This window comes from Bufo gargarizans, chromosome 2, assembly GCF_014858855.1.
Source record: "Bufo gargarizans isolate SCDJY-AF-19 chromosome 2, ASM1485885v1, whole genome shotgun sequence".
Classification (NCBI taxonomy): Eukaryota; Metazoa; Chordata; class Amphibia; order Anura; family Bufonidae; genus Bufo; species Bufo gargarizans.
This window is the reverse complement of record NC_058081.1, coordinates 176538931-176562367: the sequence shown is the minus strand read 5'-3', so window position 1 is coordinate 176562367 and position 23437 is coordinate 176538931. Positions and strand designations below refer to the sequence as shown.

The following is a 23437-nucleotide window of genomic DNA, read 5'->3' as shown; positions in this document are numbered from 1 at the left end:
TATGGCTTTTTAAAAAATTGGCCTGAGCAAAACGTTTTCAATAGATGGTTCCGCAAAAACGGAACAGATACGGAAGACATACGGATGCATTTCCGTATGTGTTCAGTTTTTTTTTTTTTTTTGACCCATTGACTTGAATGGAGCCATGGAACGTGATTTGCAGACAATAATAGGACAAGGCTCAAAATGTAGTGGAACGGAAATGCGGACATACGAAACCGGATTGCTTACGGAGTACATTCAGTTTTTTTTTGCGGACCCGTAGAAATGAATGGTTCTGTATACAGACCGTAACGCAAAAAACTTTTGTGTAAACGATCCCTAAAGTTACTGCTTCCATCCTATGACCTCTGTGACGCCGTTCTTCTTAATCTGTTATCTTGCCTTCTACTCAGGCAGCTTCTCCTCTGCTCCCAAACTCTCCATCAGAGCATTACCACAAGGACACCGTGTCTGGGCAGTTCAGGAGTAGTGTTGAGCGAACTTTTGTTTTAAGTTCGGCGTCTAAAGTTCGGGTAATCGAAAAATCGGGTTAAAGGGGTTGTCGAGGTTCAGAGCTGAACCTGGACATCCCTCCATTTTCACCCCGGCAGCCCCCCTGACATGAGCATCGGAGCAGTTCATGCTCCGATGCTCTCCTTTGCCCTGCGCTAAATCACGCAGGGCAAAGGCATTTTTTTGAGTTCCGGTGACGTACCGGGCTCTCTATGGGGCTGACAGGCAGCCCGGTGACGTCACCGGCACTGATGGGCGGGATTTGGCTCTGCCCTAGCCAGTAAAACGGCTAGGGCAGAGCTAAAGCCCGCCCCTCAGAGCCGGTGACGTCACCGAACACACTGCTGGGCGGAAGTTACCGCCCGGCAGTGTGTTATTGAAAACACAAGAGCCTGTGCCCTGCGCGATCTAGCGCAGGGCACGGGAGCGCATCGGAGCATGAGATGCTCCGATGCCAGGCTCAGGAGGGCTGCCGGGGTGAAAATAAGGGTATGTCCGGGTTCAGCTCTGAACCCGGACAACCCCTTTAAGGATTCTGCTACCACGGACCATGTCCGTGGTAGCGGAATCCATAACGCGATTCTTCGATAACCCAAACCCGAACTTTAGACGCCGAACTTAAAACAAAAGTTCGCTCAACATTATTCAGGAGGAGGTCCAGGTGAGCAGGGTCATGGGGGTGAGGAGGGAGCACGTCCTGCCGATCAGCTGTATGGCTTATCTATACTTTCACACCAGCGTTTTTCTTTTCCGGCGCTGAGTTCCGTCCTAGGGGCTCAAATCCGGAAAAGAACTGATCAGTTTTATCCTCATGCATTCTGAATGGAAAGCAATCTGTTCAGGATGCATCTAGTTCCGTCATTTTTACTGATCAGGCTTTTCAGAAAACCGTAACTCCGGGCAAAAATCCGCAACACTTTGACTTAACGCCGGATCCGTCATTTTTCCCATTGACTTGCATTAATACCGGCGCCATGTGTTTGTCAAACCGGATCAGGCTTTTGCATGTTAAACCCGGAAAATGTGCAAAAAAAAAGTTAAAGTCCATAAATGGCGGATCCAATTTTTTCAATGCATTTTTTCATTGTGATCAGAATCCTGATCAGGATTCAAATGTAATCTGTTTTCACAAGTTTTTCCGGATCTGGCGGGCAGTTCCGGCGACGGAATTAAACAACGCTAGTGTGAAAGTACTAGCTCTCCTTGGAAATGATCTAAGCATGAACACATGCACTTTATTTCCTAACCTTTAAACATCGGCTTCTCCTTCTAATAACCTACAAGCTGGTTGTATTCTGGGATTTGTAGTTCTGGAGCAGCTCTGAGCGTTCACCAGGCGTTTCTGCAGGTCGGCCAGCAGGTGGCGGTAGGGTGCACCGTCCCCGCAGTTGACAGTGCAGGTCTCGGTGAGCAGCACTGGGAGGACGGCGCTGCCTTCTTTCCCACAGCTTGGAGTTGCCAGGGAACTGGAGTGAACCTGCATGTGCTCTCTCCTCCGCTGCTTCTTAATTTTCCTGCTAGAGTCGGAGAAGTCACTTGTGGACTGACCACCTTGTGGAATCTGGGCTGGGACCTGGAGGATCCGGGGGAGCCATCAGCAGCACAGGTGAGATCCGGCAGCAGCATGTTCTGCAGTGGTGTCTAGTGTGACTGTTGTGCTGAGGTGAATCAGTGGGCACTGGCACTGTGCATGGGTATGGGGGGCACCTAGGTGGGTGACTATTCAGATTAAAGGGATGCTCTTATTGGTAATGATTATTTCTGTAAGGCTGTGATGCAGCTCTGCTGTGGAGTCTGTCATTCCTGAAGACATGTAGATGGTGTGACAGTGCGATCTACTAAAGATGTGACTGCAAGTAAAGTCTTGTTTCTACACCTTAAGGGCTCATGCACACGACCGTTGCCTGTTATACAGTCCGCAAATTGCGGATCCTCCAAAAAAACGGATACCGGCCGTGTGCATTCTACATTTTGCCCCTAATAGAACAGTCCTATCCTTGTCCGTAATGCGGACAAGAATAGGACACAGTTTATAATTTTGTGGACGTCACGGAATGGACGTGCGAATGCGGACAGCACACAGAGTGAAATTGATGACCTATAATTAGGAGACACCATTAATATCTGATTAGCGTTCAGCTGGACGTAGCACCATCAATGGACCTGGGGTGACCCAGCAGGACCGCTACACTTTGAAGGGAGCTGTTCTATTCACAGAGCTAGTTCCAGCACGGGAGGCTGCAGGGACCAGCCGACCGGTGGGGTATTAATGACCTAAAAAAGGAAATGATGTGCACACCCAGTTATCCATCATTACTGAGTGTGTGGTGGTTCTTAAAGGGGATGGCCGTTTTCCTTTTAAGGATCGTCCTTTTGTTTTCATTGGAGATAAGTAGCCACCAGAGGCGTCTGACAGCGGCTTAGGGCGCCTTCACACGCTGCGGATTTTAGTGTAAAAATTTCTACCACTGAAAATCATTTCCAATTATTGTAAGGGGGTTGGTTTGGCAGCAAGAACATGGACTACAATGAATAGAACTGACTCGGTGGCAGAGATTTCAGCTGCCTCGTGTGAACGCGCCCTAAGGTCTCATGCACACGACCGTATGTATTTTGCGGTCTGCAAAACACGGATCTGCAAAAAATAAGGATGACATCCACGTGCATTCCGTATTTTGCGGAACGGAACGGATTGTTCCTAATAGAACAGTACTATCCTTGTCCGTAATGCAGACAATAATAGGACACGTTCTATTTTTTTTCACAGCGGACATACAAAAACGCAATGTACACGGAGTAACTTCCGTTTTTTTTTTCAGACCCATTGAAAGGAATGGCTCTGCATACGGCCCGCAAAAAAAAACCTGAACGGACACAAAAAGAAAATGCATTTGTGTGCATGAGCCCTAAGGGTGATACTTTTTTCTTAGGTTCGTAAATTGAGCTGCTGTGCAGATTTAGAAATGCGCAGCATGTCAATTGTTTCGTCTTTCTTGTGCGGATTTCACTCTTTTTAATGGAAAGGTAAGATCCGCAAAAAATCTGCCCAAAAAACGCATAAAAAAACTAACCAAAATGCGGATTTATGTGCATTTTTGTGTGGATTTCATGCAGATTTTCTACACATAAAAGCTGCACATAAAAAGTGCATTAGTGCATTTTGTTATGATGTGGTTTTCCACAGATCTCACCCTTTTTTTTTAAAGGGTTAAACATGCATGAAAAAAAAACACAGCAACAATTCACATGCTGCAGATTTCACAACTCACACAGCAGGTCAATTTTCACATCTAAGAAAAAAGCTAAGTACGTGAGCTTTGTCTAATATCATATACTTTGCTGGTGTTGCATTAATTCATAAAATTGCACAAATCTCATGTATACTTTGCAATTTTTTTTCCGTGCGGAAATTGACCTGCCGTGCTGATTTCAAAATAAATAGCGTGTCAGTTATATCTGTGGTTTTAGGGCTCTTTCACACCTGCGTTCTTTTCTTCCGGCATAGAGTTCCGTCGTCGGGGCTCTATGCCGGAGGAATCCTGATCAGTTTTATCCTAATGCATTCTGAATGGAGTGAAATCGGTTCAGGATGCATCAGGATGTCTTCAGTTCCGGAACGGAACGTTTTTTGGCCGGAGAAAATACCGCAGCATGCTGTGCTTTTTGCTCCGGCCAAAAATCCTGAACACTTGCCGCAAGGCCGGATCCGGAATTAATGCCCATTGAAAGGCATTGATCCGGATCCGGCCTTAAGCTAAACGTCGTTTCGGCGCATTGCCGGATCCGACGTTTAGCTTTTTCGGAATGGTTGCCGTGGCTGCCGGGACGCTAAAGTCCAGGCAGCCATGGTAAAGTGTAGTGGGGAGCGGGGGAGCAGCATACTTACCGTCCGTGTGGCTCCCGGGGCGCTCCAGAGTGACGTCAGGGCGCCCCAGGCGCATGGATGACGTGATCGCATGGCACGTCATCCATGCGCATGGGGCGCTCTGACGTCATTCTGGAGCGTCCCGGGAGCCGCACGGACTGTAAGTATACCGCTCCCCCGCTCCCCACTACTACTATGGCAACCAGGACTTTAATAGCGTCCTGGCTGCCATAGTAGCACTGAAAGCATTTTCAAGACGGATCCGTCTTCAAATGCTTTCAGTACACTTGCGTTTTTTCGGATCCGGTGTGTAATTCCGGCAAGTGGAGTACACGCCGGATTCGGACAACGCAAGTGTGAAAGAGGCCTTAGATGTTTCCAGAATTATTTCAAGGGGAATACAAGTAGTTACTAAACTGGATGTCAGGAGAGGGGACAGGTCCTACTTAAAGGGAACCTGTCACCGGGATTTTGTGTATAGAGGATGCGGGGCGGTGCTGGGCTCCTTCATGCTGGACTCATCTCAGGGACTTGACTCATCTCAGGGACAGGACTCATCTCAGGGTAATTTGCATATGTATCAAATTGTTTTTTCAACACAATAAAAGCACACAGAGCTATGGGGACTGGGTATTGCAGATGTGCTAGCGGCCATCTATCAACTCATGTCCTCACCTCTATACACAAAATCCCGGTGACAGGTTCCCTTTAAGGCCACCTGCACGTGAGTGCGCGTGAAGACACATAAGATCCGCGTGAATTTTCATACAGATTTATGTGCGTTTCTGCAGCATATCCGTACCAAAATCTTCACTGTCCAATTGTGGTCTTTGGTGCAGATTTGATGCTGCTTTGCCGCGGATCTCATTCATCCATTAAAAAGAGCGAAATCTGCACAAAAGAACCGCAAACATAATTGTCATACTGTTTGGAAATCCACAATGCAGGTACATTTCCGCACAGAAACAATCCGCAAAGAGTACTTGGGATTTGTGTCATCTCATACAAACTTTGCTGCGGTTTTTACACACGGGAATCTGCATTAAAAAAAAACGCATGTATTCTGAAACATGTGCAGTAATGGCTCCGTGCCTCTATGACTTGAATGTGTCCATGATCCGCAATAAACGGACGAAAATCGGACATGTCCTATGATTGGCGGAGCGGAGGCATGGATCAGAAGCCCACGGAAACACCACGGTCTATCTTTTGCCGTTTTGTGTGGATTGTGGACTCATTCAAGTCAGTGGGTTTGCATCCACAACATGGACCGCATATGGGCAGTGCCCGTGCGTTGCGGAGCGCTACTTGTGATCCTCACCACAGGCACAGAGCCCTTATGTTTGTGGGCATGAGCCCTAATACAGAGAAGTAAAGCCCTCATGTGCTGCTGTACAGGCTCTGTTGGGTGCTGCATGAAGCAATAATACCTCCCATCTGATGGAGCATGCAGAATAACTGAATAACATTCTCTGTATGAAGGTGGACACATACATGGTCCTTACTAAACTGAGTATCAATATGGCCATGGAGGGGAGAGATGCAAATGAGCTCTTATCTTAACGAGCGCTGCCTCTAATGCCACCAGATGTAAGGCAGCTATCCTATACGTCAATGTTCAGCTCTTTAACTAAGCCTTGAGACATGACTTGGATATTAAATAAGCCAGCACCTCATCTGCAGACAGCTGTTTCGGGGTGATTGCCCCTCATCAGTGCAGAGCAGAGAGTACAGGCTTAACTGGGTGAGAGGCCTGTGTCCAGGTAAGGGGGGAACTAACTCTCCTTAATATGACCATATGCATGACCCATTAAAATGGTTGTCCAGAATTAGAAAAACATGGCTGCATTATTTCAAAAACAGCCCCACACGTGTCCGTGGGTTGTGCCTGGTATTGCAGCTCAGCTACGTGAAGGGGGCTGTAATACCACACACGGCCTGTGGAGAGGAGGGAGCTGTTTTTTTCTTTTGAGACAACTCCTTTAATTAAGCAGTCCCTTAATACCTAGCAGTTACAAATTCCTTTACTTAAAAAAAAAAATACTTTCTTGGAACAGTCCATTTTCTGTCCGTCATTTCACCTTATCTTCCACGCCTGATTTACAACAATAGTTGTTGGCAGATTTTGAAAACACATTCTTTCAGGTAAATTAAAATTCGACATATACAGAATCCCAGCAGTAAGGAGACAGCTTTTTAATCTCAGGATTTATCACTCACTGCTCATGAGCCCTTGAGCAACACAACTCGCCTTTACCTGCATGTGTCAGGAGCTCGAGAGCGCCAGGTAACTGCGGCTCAGGCAAATCAAAGGGAGAAAGAGAATCTGACACTGGGGGAGCTGCTTCACACCCGAGAGGGACAGGACACCCTCTGGATCAGGGTAATCACTCTACGACACGTGGCTTAGTCGTGGTGGCATTTGGCACTGTAGTATTTTAGCACAGCACAGTGATCAGAAAGTACGGCTTTCCATTAAGGCCTCTTGCACACGACCATATGCCTTTTTCAGTCCTCAAAAAACGGATCCGCAAAAAATACAGATGACGTCCGTGTGCATTCCATTTTTTGCGGAACGAACACAGCTGGCCCCTGATAGAACAATACTATCCTTGTCCATTATGCGGACAATAATAGGACATGTTCTATCTTTGAACGGAAATACGGAAACGGTAGGCATACGAAGTACCTTCCGTTTTTTTTGCGAATCCATTGAAATGAATGGTTCCGTATACGGTCCGTATACGGAACACAATAAAACGGAACGTGAACGGAATGGTGGTGGTTTGTAGTAGCCATTTTGTAGGTGGAGTGTTTAAGTGGTGCTTTCTTCATTCATTACATAAAGTACAATGAAGTAAAACGAGCTGCCTGTACTTTTACTTGAGAAGCAACCAAAGAAGGTACAATAGTGTCATATATCAGATCTTCTGCACTCTTCACGTCTTCAAACGTGGCAGAACATATGCAGGTGCAGATCTTTACACATGGATTTCTGCACAGATGACATCCCCCATTGAGATGAACATAGACATTCTGCTGCAGAAAAGACTCACCACATCATTTTTTTTACCAAACTGCAGCCCTCCAGCTGTTGCAAAACTACAACTCCCAGCATGCCCTGATAGCTGTAGGTTGTCCAGGCATGATGGAAGTTGTTGTTTCGCAACAGCTGGAGGGCTGCAGGTTGGGCATCCCTGCCATAGAGGAACACAGGACAGGGATTGACACTTATCAACACCATAGGATAACATGGGGGAAGTCCTTATGTTGCGGATTTACTGGTGGATTGCTCTGCCATGTGTGAAGACGCCCTAAGTTAGACAACAGAAATTCATCCCCCCACAAGAATGGTAGAAAGTTGTTCCTTTAGGCCTCATGCACACGGCCGTGGAACACGAGTGTATTGCTGTAGTGCAGCTGGTGGCATGAAGCGCACGGCGTCATAGCAACCAATGACGCCGTGCGCTCCTGCTCTCAGTAGGATGCCAGGCCGGGATACCACGGACCGGTCACGGCCGTGGAACACGGCCATGTGCATGAGGCCTAAAGAGGACCTTTCATGGGTTTATATGTTACAAAACTGGTATGCTTACCACATAGTTCAGTAGTCCATCTGTCTGTAGGCCCCAAATAACTGCTATGGTTTCTACAGATGTAATTACCCCCATGATAGTTCTGCAGGGCCGATCCCCATGCAGATGCTGTGACGGCACTAATCGCTAGACACTGCTTGGCGACTTTCACAATCATCCATAGACAGTATTAGCCAAAACCAGTGGTGACAGAAGAGGTACAAATCTTCCCGTTAGGCTTCCTCCACACACACGTTTTTAATGTTGTGGACCTTTGAAAACTGCAAGCAAATCATAACTTCTGGCAGGAATAATAGAGGAATGGCACAACATAGTCATAGGAATAGATGCTCCTGTCAGGGGAGGTTATAGGTCCACTTTAAACATCCGTACAGCCCGTGATAACTCTGTAGTGTGCCGTGCCTGTCAAGATGGCCCTTGCTACAACCGTATATAGATTTCTGGAATGCAGGTATTTATTAATAATGCCATTGATAAGATCAACCTGCCATGCATAGTATTTGTAACTTTCAACCACAGAAAGGAATTTTTTTCTGTTTGTAATTTCAATTATGTAAATTCCCATTCAGTATGTAACGGCCTGTGTAATAAGTCCGATGCAGACGAGCGCCGATGGATGTGTCGTCTTCTTTGGTGCACACAGATCGGGCGCAGTGTAATAACACCCTTACGAGTTCTCAGCAAAGCGATTATCTCATTCGTAAACCCAATTTCTGCATTCACTGTATGTTAATGGGACGTATGCAACACGGAAATTTGAAAGATAAAATATATGTAGTCTGCATTGGGCAAGACTTGCTCAGGGTGAGATTTTCCATTATCCACAAGAGGATTTGCCTTGGGGACATCCATTGAGTAAGAGCAGTGGGGTTTGGCGCATTGATCTCATGTGATATAGCACTGACAGTCCTTGTGTGGTCCTTGGACAGCAATAGGAACTTATTTCAGATGAGACATAGTTATTTGTATAGTGATGGATGTACTGCTGTTATTAATGGTAGGGTCTTATGTCGGCCTTAATTTTTTGCTTCTAGGAATCTGATCCTGTTGAACTCAGAGCCCGTGTGATGCTATTTAAAAGGGGTTTTCCAGTAATTATTTTTATCTAGTAGAAGAAGATTTATAGCTACCTGCTCCACGCCGCTCCACTCCCCCTCACTGCCTCCATTGTCTCCATCGTCCGATCCCCGTACAGTTTACATCCCGCTGGCAATGGGCATGGTCATATGCATGGCTCCAGCCAATGACTGTCTTCGGGGACATGCTGCTTGTGACCACATCACCACTGAAGCCACTCATTGGCTGGAGCTGTGCATGTGGCCATGCCCGTGGCCAGACAGATGTAAAGTGTACGAGGGCGGCACGGAGGAGCGGAGCAGCGTGGAGCAGGAAAGTATGAGTCTGTTTTAGGAAGCAGGCTGTGGACACTTGATAAAAAAAATATTTATTACTAGAAAACCCAGTTAAAGGGGTATTCCATGAAGACTTATCACAAAGAAAACCCCTTTAAGATAGTGTCACACAGATACTTATCCTCATGGGATATGGGATAAGCATCTCATCAGTGGGTGCCAGAACGCTGGGGATCCCGCCAATGAAAAGAACATGGGGCCTGTGTTCCCCAATTTGAATGGAGCGGCATCACACTTGCACACTTCTGCTACATTCAGCTGTATGCAGACAGCTAAGTGCTTGTGTTTGGATATCTCCCGTGGAGTTGAAAGGAGCATGTGTGTCTGATGTTCCATTAAAATAGGGGGCACAGGCCCCTGTTCATATTATTATCGGTGCCCCCAAGCCAATTAGACATTTGTGGGGATAAATTGTCTTCATGGGACCACCCCTTTAAAGTGGTTTCTCCAGGATTACATAGATGAGAGAATATTATTACCACCCCTACCATCCCATCAGCCATAGTTTGGAAACCTATAAATATGTAAATGTAAATCCTTCATTTGTCAGAAAAAAAACAGAGTAAACCCTGACAGGACTCCTAGGAGAGATGGTAAGAGTCCTGATTACCCTGCACACACAGGATGATTGACAGTTCTCTCTGCGACAGGTGGGACTCTCAGGATTCTCGCTGTCTCTCCTAGCAGTCTTGTCAGGATCTTGGCCTTATTCACACATAAGTATTTGGTCATTAAGTCCCATCAGTGATTGTGAGACAAAAAAACTGGAGAAGAGCGACTAATCAGATTCCACCTTTCACTTTCCCAAGGAGCTCTAAAAAGTGAAAGGTGGACTCTGATTAGTTGCTATGGGCAACTAAGCCAGTTTTCCTTTACACAAGTTTTGAAAAATCTCCTCCATAAATTATATGATAAGTACCTGGGAGGTTCTCTACCTCATTTTTGGTTTTAAAAATCAGCATTTGGTGACAGAAATGCTGATTTCAGCAGTGTGTCACTCATGAGCTAAAAGTAAGTGGTTGCCGAGAACCAGCATCATAATCATTGCAGCCCAGGCCTTGAAAAGAGTCACATCTGTCTGAGAAGAGTCCTGGTTATTTCTAATCTCCTGCTCTCTCGCCCATCTGCTGATGACTGGCAGTTCTCTCCTAGAGAGAAAGGGAGAAATCTAGGTAGAAGCCTGTCAGTCATCAGCAGGAGAGCAGGAGCTCATGAATAACCAGGACTCTTCTCAGGTGGCCGGGACTCTTTTCCAGGCGCAGTCTGCAATAATTGTGATGTTGGTTCTCGGCAACCACTTACTTTTAACTTATAAATGACAGAGCGCTGAAATCAACTCACCTGTGTCTGCTTTAGGCCGAATGCACACAGCCGTGAGCGGTCCGTGGTAACAAGGCCTGGATTCTACCTACGAGCAGGAGGGCACGGCGTCACTGGTTGCTATGACGCCGTGCGCTTCATGCCGCCGCTGTACTACAGTAATACACTCGTACGAATGTATTACTGTAGTACAGCCGCGGCATAAAGTGCACAGCGTTATAGCAACCAGTGACGCCGTACGCTCCTGCTCGCAGCCGGAATCCAGGCCGTGTTACCACGGACCGCTCACGGCGGTGAAACACGGCCGTGTGCATTCGGCCTTATGCTGCCATTAGTATGGGCAGCATAAAGTTGATGACAGGTTCCCTTTAAATGTGTATATGTTTCTATGGCGACAGTGTGAAGTTTAGTCATTAATAAAGTAATATATTTTGTACTGGTTTGTGATGTCTTAAGATCAGCACAAGGAACATGTAACCCAATCTGAATAAGATGAATGAAACATACAGTGCCTTACATAATTATGCCAAAATATTACACGCCTCATCTGCTCACATGTTGTCTCACGTTACTGTTGACAGGCACTATATTTTACCTGGCACGTTCCTTTTTATACCAGTCTATCTTTACTTGTGATTTGCTTATTGCTGCAGTTTTCACATGGGCATTCATAGCCACATCAAGGAGATTCACAGCGGTGACCCTTCTTAAAAAACCAATGCTTATCAGGCAGCGCAGCCGTATCTGTTACACCGATGACAGCCTGGGAATGATCTGTAGGCGGCAGACAATGGACATTGTTAGGGTAACTGGAACAGCAGAAAGGCCAAAGATCAACAATTCCTTTCAGGCTTTAGGTTCTAATGAGATACGTTGGTTAAAGGGGTAGTTTAGAGTTTTTTTTATGTATAATCAGAAAATGACCTATTGTTTAAAGTACGGTAAGTTTTTATGTTCAACATAAAAGATATATATGTATTTGTACCAGTATTAGCCAGTAAATATAAGATTAAATAAGAACTGAGGAATCTCAATCTTTTTTCATCTTATGTTAAACATGGGTGTTAATATTTTTGAGATCTTTAATTTCCATCTCACTATCTATATTAAAAAACAAATTCTAAAATTGTGCAGTTTTCGTCACCAGGTCTAAAATATGTAAAGATATCTGTTCTTTTTAAGAGCAGCCACATGGGCCATAGACACAATGGTCAGGAGGGGACCTCATTCACTTCTGTGGGAGAGGATTCTGGACATGCTCTGTGACCTGCGCAGAGGTCAGGAGGTAGTAGATAAACTGTGATATCACCTATTGGGAATGGTGGATCCAGCGTTATCTGTCTGTGTGATATCTGCCATCGTAATCCTGCCTGTGATGATAGTGAGGTGGCTACTGAAAAGTTACCTGTACGAAAACAGGAAATCTTGTCCTATTTGAAGACTAATGGCCAGTGTGAAAATTGCATGATTATGTACATTCTTTTTAAATAGAAATACTGTTATGGAAAAAAAATAAAAAATTACGAAAAGGTTAATATATTAACACGATTTAAAGAATAGGTAATTTTTTGATGACCTATTCCCTTTAGGGTCCATTCACACGTCTGTAGAATGGGTCCGGATCCGTTCCGAAACGTTGTGGAACAAATTAATTCTCTATAGGGCTGGAAGAGATGCGGACAGCATACAGTGTGCTGCCCGCATCCGCATTTCTGGAGAGCGGCCCCGATTTTCCGGTCTGCGGCTCCGGAAAAAAATAGAACATGTCCTATGTTATATGGGGGTGCCGGCCGTTTGTATTGCGGATCCGCAATACACTATGGACGTGTGAATGGACCCTTAAGGGAAGATAACCTATTAATGTCCTAAACACCCTTCATTTCAGCGCCGCCTCTCCTATCCTCCCTTCCTATCTTCAGAATATACCATACAGAACACCATACGGCTGTACGCAGAGTGCCTACAGTACCCTAATATGAAGGGTGCCTTCGTAGATCCTCCTGCAGATGGCTGAGCACGAAGCCTTAGAGGCTACACTGCAACATACAGTAAAATCAGGGTCACATTACATTGATCGCAGTAAGAACAGCTGCTGATAAAAAGACGTTTTTATGTATGAAGGATCAGTTTTATAACTGATCGTTGATATTTTTATTTGATGATATGGTATAGAAATGCTGATGTATCTAGCATGACAACTTCAGCACCTCCACATTAGGACAAGTGTCAGGTTTTTTATGTCACAGAAGAAAGAAAGGCCCAGTGATGGAATTAGTGATACGGTGATCATTCATGTTATATTTTGTTAAAACAGAATATATGCTGATTATAATCATTTCTTGATGACACGGGCCTTTGTCTAATGCTTGACATGTTGGATGTATGAATTGCGTTTTTTGCCATGCATATATCATAACAGAATGTAATGGTTTTCATGGCATGATGCTTATGAAAGGATCGTACGTCATATGATACTGCACAAGGCCATTAAAGTATTAGTTAAATAAGATTAGTAAAAAGGTTATGTGTTGGATTAACGCAGGTGACGGGATTGTTACATATTAGTTATTGACAGGCGGTAACTGATATTTCCTCAGTGACTGCTAGAATTCCCACCTGGCTGCCCTTGAGGATGGGTGTTAGAAAGTGTCACATGTGTCAATATGCTTTATAATGCTGTCAAAGAAAAGTAATAATTTCCTTAATTTGGGGTATTGCACACTGTGAAGATTAATGTTAACTTTTAAATCTGGACCTGTAGCTATAGAAGACTTCCTAACAATTTTAATACCATAATTGTTGCTGGAGGCAGGACTATGTGGGGAGACAGCTCAAAGTATAGTATAATGCAATATAGTATAGCTAAAACTATCCATAAATCTCCAGTTATTCTGTTCAATATCCTGGGCTGAATAATTTCATCATATATCTTTGCTGGGTTTGGAGTTCAGTTTTTTTTTATAGCGAGCTCCTGTATAGATGTAGAGTTCCTGTATAAAATAATGGCTGTATGTGACCACCACTAGGGGGAGCCATCTGCAAATACATGTATACAGCATTCCATAATATGCTGCTGTCAGCTTCTAAGCAAAAAGGTACATTTCATTTTCTCAGTATCATTTTCAGTACCTTTGATAACATTTCATCCCATGTGTCCAAAAGCCAGTCTCAGTTTTTATGTAGATTTAACGATAAATAAAGTATGTACTGCAGAATTATATATTTTTTTCTTTATTCTTGACCCAGAATTCCAGCAAACAAACAAGATATTCATTTTATGACACTTGTTCCTGTTCATAACTAGTTTTGCTGTTCTTATTGTTTTACTAGTCTGCATGTTATAAAATATAGCTACACAACCCAACACTATGGTTAATGTGGCTTAAAAAGCAATTTTCTTTATTGACCTTATTAAAAAAGCTAAGTTTAAAAACTTAAAGGGAACCTGTCGCCGGGATTTTGTGTATTGAGCTGAGGACATGGGTTGCTAGATGGCCGCTAGTACATCCGCAATACCCAGTCCCCATAGCTCTGTGTGCTTTTATTGTGTGCAAAAAACGATTTGATACATATGCAAATTAACCTGAGATGAGTCCTGTCCCTGACTCATCTCACATACAGGACTCATCTCAGGTAATTTGCATATATATCAAATCATATTTTTTTTTACACAATAAAAGCACACAGAGCTATGGGGACTGGGTATTGTGGATGTACTAGCGGCGATCTAGCAACCCAAGTCCTCAGCTCAATGCACAAAATCCCGGTGACAGGTTCCCTTTAAAGGTGTATTGTGGTTTTGTGATAGGTCATCAAAATTGGATCAGTTTAGTTCTGTTCACCCTGTCGGATCCGTCCTGCCGCTATTTCGCCGTGCCGCCGGACCGCTGCTCCGTCCCCATTGACTATAATGAGACGGGGTGGAGCTCAGGTGCAGCACGGCATTGCACGGCGAAAGGCCGCCGGACTAAAACTACGACATGTCCGACTTTTTAGTCCGACGGCCTCTCGCAGTGCACTGCCGTGCTGCGCCGGAGCTCCGCCCCGGTCCCCATTATAGTCAATGAGGACAGAGCGGCGGTCCGGCAGCACGGCGAAATAGTGGCAGGACGGATCCAACAGGGTGAACAGCCTGTCGGATCCGTCCTGCCGCTAGTGTGAAAGTAGCCTTAATGATGGTGCTAAGTTCTAACTTTTTAGCTAATAGTCTTACTGAAATTGTTACAAACTCAGTCCACCCAGATTGTATTCTAGTTTACAGATTCAGGACGGGAGATGCAGTAAAAACATTTGATTGTGTTGGGGATTTCTATGGAAGGTGATGAGTACATTTGGATTCGGAGACGACATCATCAAATGGATAGGCAGGATACCAGTTAATGGTACATTGTCAGATGCCTTTGTAATATCCAGAGGAACAAGGCAAGGGAGCCCACTATTGTTTGCTTTGGTATTAGAACAGCTTGCAATTATTTTAAGAAATTGTCCAGACTTTAAGGATTTTGTATTTGGAAATTATAAAGAACAAAATTCTCTATATGCTTACAACATTCTTCTTTATGTATCTCATATGGATACATCTGTTCCTGTAATTTTGAAAATGATAGGTTTGGGGACATTTTGGGCTTCAGAATTAATTGGTCAAAATTGGTGTTAATGTCGGTAAGAGAAATAGAATATCCGTTTCAAGACAAGATTATGAGTGTAGTACCAACAGAATATTTTAAATACCTGGATTTTATAGTAACAAAAGATATCAACAAATTTGCCCTCTTAAGTACTACCCCATTAATCCAGAATTTAAAGGGAAAAAATGGCATTGAATATAGTGGACAGATTAGCATTGACTGATATTTACCCCAAATCCTTTACATAGTAACAACTAGAGTTGAGTGAATTTCATATTTTGAAATTCGTTCACGCTTCGTTTACTGGTATAAGCTGAATTGCGTTATGGATTCCGTTACCACAGACCATAACGCAATTCTATGACGGAATGCATAACGGAATGCCTTTAAAGGCATTCCGTTATTCATTCTGTCATAATAGAAGTCTATTGGCTGCAAAACGGATCTGTCCCATTTCCGGTTCCGTAACGCATTCTGTCATAGAATTGCGTTATGGTCCGTGGTAACGGAATCCATAACGCAACTCACCGTTTACCAGAATACAAAGCGTGAATGAATTTCATAAGCAGAAAATCGCTCATCTCTAGTGACAACCACTTTGGCAGTATTAATACGATATTTAGAGAGTTTATAGGGAAGAGAAAGCCACCTTAGGGTACTTTCACACTAGCGTTTTTCAATTCCAGCACTGAGTTCCGTCAAAAGGGCTCAATGCCGGTAAATAACTGATCAGGTATATCCTAATGCATTCTGAATGGAGAGTAATCCGTCCAGGAAGCATCAGGATGTCTTCCGTTCAGTCATTTTGACTGATCAGGCAAAAGAGAAAACTAGCATGGTTTTATCTCCGGCGAAAAAAACTGAAGACTTGCCTGAATGCTGGATCCGGCATTTTTTCCCCATAGGAATGTATTAGTGCCGGATCCTGAAATGCCGGATCCTGCATGCGCAGACCGAAAAAAAGGTGAAAAAAATAAATGTCGGATCCGTTTTTCCGGATGACACCGGAAAGACGGATCCGGCATTTCAATGCAGTTTTTTTGACTGATCAGGCATTTTTATGACTGATCAGGATCCTGATCAGTCTTACTAATGCCATAGGTTGGCATACATTTTGCCGGCGAAGGAACTACTTGCCGGATCACTCTGCCGCAAGTGTGAAAGTAGCCTTATCTTGTAGTAAAGAAACTACTGGTATTTAATAAGATATAAAACAGTGGTCTTTCAGTTCTACATAATAAATTTAAATATTTTTTAATGCTAAAATCCTATATACGACAGTATTCTATACCCTAGAATCTGGAGTATTATGAAAACTAACTAAATTAACTAATTAACAAAGTTTGGGTAAACTTAAAACAGATATAAAAAATTACACAATTTCTAGATTTTTTTCCTATATTACGTAATTCTTCACTTAAAGACTTAGGTCTTGTTCGGGATCTGGATTTTTGGGTACCTAAGGGGGTGGTAGAGCTCTGTCATATACTGTAAAATTTATAATTCTTTAGAATTTTGACATATCAGAGGTTTCTTTCATTATTTTCAATTGAGAACTATATAGCATGTGATTAGAAAAATGTAGACATTGACCGTATTGGATTAATTCTAGAAGCAGACGCGTATCTATGTTTGTCTTTTACAATATTCTTTTACAACTTGATACTAAGGCTCTATATTATAATTACTAAATCACAAAAATGGATTAGGGATGTGAGAAAAATGTCACTACCATATTGGAAATAGATTTATGCTAGCATACCAAGATATCACTAAACAATAGCTACTGAAATATTCAGTTTATGTTTATTACTTTATTATTCTGTAAGTTTTCTTCATAAAATTGCCACATGAAAATAGATGCCCTAAATGTCATGGGCCATTGGCAGATTGTTGTTAGGAAAGCTGCCCATGGCCGCCACTGCACTGCTGTTCCCTGCGGGTAAAGAAGCCCTGCTACCAACCAAACCATGCTGCTGCCTCCATGCTTCTGCCTAGTGTTCCAGCCTAGATTTTCTTAAGGTGTGCTCACCTCTAGCCTCTTAAGGACCAGTGCATACTCTTCCAAATCCTTCCCCAGCCAATGGTTAGGGGCCCTTCTGTATTTAAGGCACCATTTGCAGACAGAGGGTGTCTGAGCTTTAAGGTTCCTGGTGACCAGCAAAGGTGTGACAGTCTAGTAGTGCCTTTGCAAATCTCTTGCATTTTGCCGGCATTTATCCTGCATTTGTTCCTGTTTGTGTTCTAGTCCTGTACCCTCCCCGCCTGTCTACTCCTACACTAACAGTTTAAGTTCTGTTCATGTTTTAGTTAACCCTGTCCATCTGCCCTGCTCGTGTTCCAGTCAAGTACTCATCCTTACCGCCCTGCCTGTGTCTTCAGTACCACCCAGCCGACCTGTTTGTTCTATATCTTTATTCAACTACACTATCAGTGTGCAGTCTGGATCTAGTAACCTGCATGTAAGCCTTAGTGACTGCTCTTGCAGTTTTCCTGTTGTTTTGGTGAATTTTCTGTATCTTGAGCTCCTGGTGCCTACACCAGAGACCCTGAATACAGTGGTCCTGAACTACAGCCAACTATCCCAGGAGATAGCAGTTTGATTGCTTTCCTGCAGTGAAGGCCAGATCCCTGTACATTGTTTAAAGGGTGAATACCACTGGAGCAGCAGAATAAAGCTCTTAGGTTTAGCCCTATGCCAAACCAGTTAGTTGGCACAGTGGGTACACGCTCGCTGATCTGTAACAAATAGTACAACCTGACTTGGCGATGTCCTAAATTGATACTGGAAAGAGGTAGTATCTCATTTAGAATTTATTTTTCAAGTGACTATACCATTTCACCCAAGAACATGGCTGTATGATTTTTAGCAGTTTCATGTAAACTCAAACCAGCATTCTGCAGTGTTGTATTCATCATAAGCCAGGCAATTCCGCACTTCTGGCTTTCCTGTAATGCAACGGCCCTAGGATATTGAGCAAACAATATAAATCGATATATAACTTTTGAATTAAACTTACCTGTGATAAAAGAAAATCATGAGGTACTTATTGACTTGATCCCCTGGTTGAATAAAAACAAGGGAATGATTTATATCTAGATATATTTTTGTTCTCTCTCTTTGAGAGTTAATGGGATGGGAAACTGTTATTTTACTGATATTTTGGGTACTAGAATCAGTTTTTCTGTCATTGTTGAAACATGATTAAATAAAGAGCATGGTGGGTCAATGGTTAGCACTGGTCCCTTGCGGCTCTGGGGTCCTAGGTTGGAATCTGGCCAAGGACAACATCTGCATGGAGTTTGTATGTTCTCCCTGTGTTTGTGTGGGTTCCTCCGGGTACTCTGGTTTCCTCTCATACTCCAAAGGCATACTGATAGGGAAGCAAGCCATTGGTGACAGCAAGTGATGATAATGTCTGTAAAGCGCTGCTGAATATGGCAGCGCTATATAAGTGAGTAAAATAAATAATAAAAACATTTCTACTCCATCCCCTTCCGTGTCCTCCAACTTCGTCAGGCAGAGATCCCAATATATACCCAGTTCGAAGACATATGTAATAAACATTTCAAATCTTGGCACATTTGCTAGAGTTTATCCAGTTGAAAGCCCCCTTCTCACATTGTAGAGATCAGCAAATTATGGCATGTCACTGCAGGAAACACAGGGTATTGCAGGGTGTCCACTGATTTGAATTATTTGTTGAGTCATTTGTAGTCAACCAGAACTGAAAATCATGGATGAAACTAAATTCTAGAAGGGGGGTGAGTCTATTTAAAGGAATTTTGTCCCCATGATCTCATACTATTATCTGCAGTAGTACTGCAGATAAGGAGACCAGATCACAATTTTATTTTTATTTTTTTCTACTGTCCCTTGTCCTCCCAGTGTCAGTGCTCCGAGCTGCACTGAAATACACTGTCAGGACCACTTTGCAAAAAAAAAATAATAATAATAATTCTCATTGAAAATGTTAGCATACAAGACTCATTTTTCTGCCCCATAGTGTACATTTCCTTCACCATTTTCCAGGTCCTATCACCCACTTTTTATCACGGAACAGGCATAGATGACAAAAGAGACAGGAAAGTCAAAAAATCATCTGGAATATAAGTAAGTTCAGGTAAAACCATAGCTTAAAGCATTAGTTTCCAAACATGATCCGTCATCACTGAAAGGTTATTACCTATATAAAATATAATAAGCTGTGCAGTGATACTGTAAAATAGCAAAACCTCTTCATGATTCATGATTCATCCTAGGATCTAGTGAGGTTTCATGCTTTCTCTTGCATCTTTCAGGTTTTAAGAAAATCTCTGCCACCTTTTTGGTTTCTGAAAATTCTAGACTTTTTGATCATTGTACTACTTTTTATGGCTACCTGCTTTTTTTTACTTTTACATTTTTTCCCCCAAACATGTCCTACCCTCTAGCCAGACCTCACAAGCAATATTTAAGATACAAATTGTATTGAGTTGAATATTTTTTGTCAGACCCACTACAGTAGTGAAATGAAATGTTTCATCATTCATACTGGACATTTACGGCTTTGGGCTTCTATGAATGGACATATGGCAGATGTAGGAAAATGCTTACATTTGTTAGGAGTCATTCATAGATTTATCGGATGAGCAGCCAGTGAAGGTACTACATGATTTTTTTCTCTATGTTTGTGACATTCTCTAATGGGAATTCAGGAAACATGTTTAAACATCATTTTTTTTTCTCTGCTGCACTTGAACAACTGTTTTTAACCAGTTTTATGGACGTAAAAATGTGAGCTGACGTTTTAATGCGTTAGCTAGGAGTGCTTTATGACAGCTTTAAAGCGGAATGCCTTGCTCATTTTACAGATGTCCATCAGCTTTCTTCTGTCTGGTGATAAACTGTGTTAAATGGACCGCTTGCGTGACTAAACAGTAGGATAACATTACCCAGCAACTAGTGCAGCACAAACTATTAAAGGGGTTGACCACTTTTTGGCTACTTTTGACCAATGTGACCAAATCGCCTCCATGTGATGTCTTCTCTATTCAAACACACTGCACCTGCACTAAACTCCCAACAGGACAAGTGCAGATGGCAGGTGCACTGTGTTTGAATGGTGGAGGCATCACATGGAGATGATTTGCCTGGTCACATGACTCTCCATCAGCGGCCATCCTATGGACAAGACCTCTGTATGGACAGCACAAAAGACTTTGTAAACAATGGGGCATACATTATGAAATATAGAACATAATGCAGAATTTCAACAAAGACTATATTAGTAAGTGCCATATAATCATTTCACAAACACATTGGCCAACAGTAGCCAGAAAGTGTCCAACCCCTTTAAAGTGGTTGTCTCATCATAAACAATGGGGGCATATCGCTAGGATATGCCCCCATTGTCTTATAGGTGTGGGTCCCACCGCTGGGACCCACACCTATATCGAGAACAGAGCCCCGCAAGATGGTGGCTGGAGGACTCCGGCCCGGCCACCACTAAGCCGGCTCCCCATAGAAGTGAATAGGAGCGTATCGTGCATGCGCGGCCCCCGCTCCCATTCATTTCTATGGGGCCGACGGAAATATACAAAATGAATGGAGGGCGGCTGCGCATGCACAGTTCACCCTCCTTTACTTGCTGGGCTCCGTTCTCGATATCGGTGCGGGTCCTAGCAATATGCCCTCATTGTCTATGATGAGATAACCCCTTTAAGGGAACCTGTCATGTTGCCCTATCTAAGAACAGTGTACAGTAGGCTAGTGACGAGGGTATGCAGCATAGACTGCTTTTTATTTTTGAAATGCTGCCAAGTTTGCCAGATAATTCTACCTGGGTGAATGTTCTTTGTCGGCCTGCTACAGGTATCACCCTGTCTATTTCCCTAAGTAGAGGTATGCCAGTCATAGGGAAAAAGGGGAGGGAATGCAGAAAGGAACCTCCTATTGGACATACTATATCTCTAGCAATAATTTTTTGAATAGCTTTACTGCCTATGTTGCATGTCTCTGCCACTAACTTATGCTGACCTTAAAAGGGGTTTCCTGGACTAATATATTGATGACTTATCCATAGGAGAATGGCCACTAGAAAGTGTACAGAGCTGTACGCTGTTTACTACCGTAACCTGCAGCTGCTGCTAACAACTGTTCGGTGTGGACGCCAATGTTATATTGTTGACCTATCCTATGGGTCCTGGAAACCCCCTTTGAAGTAAACTTATCACCATGAAAATACAATGCCCCTATTGAAAAAGTGATACAAGATATTACATAACCATTTGGTCATAGAATAGTGGATACTTTGATGGTAGACAGGAGGACTCCAAACTTCATAGAAAGAATATGGTAAGCATCACAAAGTTTTTAGTATTAACTTTATTATAATTTAAACACCTTGAATTGGCATAGTGCTTTGTGTGGTGGCAGTGCCGTACAGTTTTACTGAAAAAGATGGAGGTAAAATGTATTACCAAATGTAATGAAAAGTGGTCAGCATCCCCACCCTAAAAGGGCAAGGAAGAATTTAAATAAATACCACCACCATCTATAAAGTGATCTCAGTCTACTCACACCAGAACATTATCCACCACTAGGTCCATGTACATTAGTGCATTTAACATTGGAGGGCAGGTAACAGGAGAAAGGGGGGCTGTGCATAGTGTATTGTAATTGATTTTGTTTGGCCTAAAATCTAACAGCCTATTAGACAATGTCCTTTAACATCGCGAATGAGGAAAGTCATCATTTCTTTTTCTTCTGCTGTTAATATTTTCCTAGTTAACATAAGTGATAGTACTGGAGAGATTAAGCATACCCTTATTTATGGGGTCCATCTTGACCCATAGATGTCCATAAAATGCAACTAAATTTCCATTATGGGTGCAGCCTCTTCTCCCTGTCCATGGTACTGAGATGGACATAGGAGATTGGTTCACTTTTTGGGTGTATTTCCTCCAACAGTCAATTTCTGTGTGTTTTAAGAGCATCATTTGTTCTTAATCTGTGTATTTCTCATCACACTGTAAGTCAAAAGGGAAATGTAAAACAAAAGACGAATCACACGGCACATTCCTGCACCATACCCCTAGTATATATTGTGAATATTTTAATAGAAACACAAAGTTGCACTGTACTTAAATTATATATGTGCACCCATATAAATTAAAGGAGGACTTGTCCTCACAGAACTGAAACTGGCAGCTTACCTTTACAGTCACCTTTTTTCTTGTTCTGGTACAGCTTTTCAGTTTCTATTAGTACCCCCCCCCCCCCCACCACCACCATTTACTCACTGTTGGTGCTGTTAGTTATGGCTCCTTATCCTAGTCAATGGTTACATTGGCAGTGGCCATCTCTCCCTGCCAATAACCGAGGTGATGTTCCAATGACACTAAGCGGTGGAGACATTTCATTAGTATCAGGTGTCGAGCAAGGAAGAGGGCTAGAAGAAAATGAAAAACAGTGCCAGATCAAGTGAAGAGGCAGCTATACAAGTAATGCACCAATTTCAGCTCTATTAGGCCTCATACACCCGGCCGTGTTCCGCGGTCGAGAGCGGTCCGTGGTAACACGGCCTGGATTCCTGTTGAGAGCAGGAGCGCATGGCGTCATTGGTTGCTATGACGCCGTGCGCTTCATGCCGCCGCTGCACTACAGTAATACACTATTCGAGTGTATTGCTGTAGTGCAGCGGCGGCATGAAGCGCACAGCGTCATAACAACCAATGACGGCGTGCGCTCCTGCTCTCAACAGGAATCCAGGCCGTGTTACCACGGGCCGCGGAACACGGCCGTGTGCATGAGGCCTTAGGAAGAGACAGGCCCTCTTCAAATTAATTAATAAAATAATGTAATCATAGTTACGCAAATCCCAGAAGGAAGTTTAAAAAAATCATGTTCATTGATTTTTCCTCTTATGTGAAAATGTTTAAATGTGATATTTTTAAAAAAAAATCTAAAGTCTTCTGGAAAAATCTGGCAGATGATATGACTATCCTTATGGATAGTCCTGAAAAAGTGACTTTGTTATGGTTCTGCCACAGTTTTTGGAAAAGTCACAATGAAATTTTGCAATAAAACCGCAAGGTGAACATGTCCTATTCTTGTCCGTTTTAGGCATTGTTACAATG

The 23437-nt window shown here is 43.1% G+C and overlaps 1 protein-coding gene across 1 annotated transcript in view; it reads left to right on the top strand.

Moving 5' to 3' along the window:
• The first annotated feature begins 1951 nt into the window (after positions 1-1951).
• Positions 1952-23437, top strand: part of THSD4 (thrombospondin type 1 domain containing 4) — a 720353-nt gene continuing 698867 nt past the window's right edge. The window contains exon 1 of the mRNA XM_044279718.1: positions 1952-2101. The gene's annotated coding sequence lies outside the window, so the exon portion shown is untranslated. The remainder of the gene's footprint in view (positions 2102-23437) is intronic.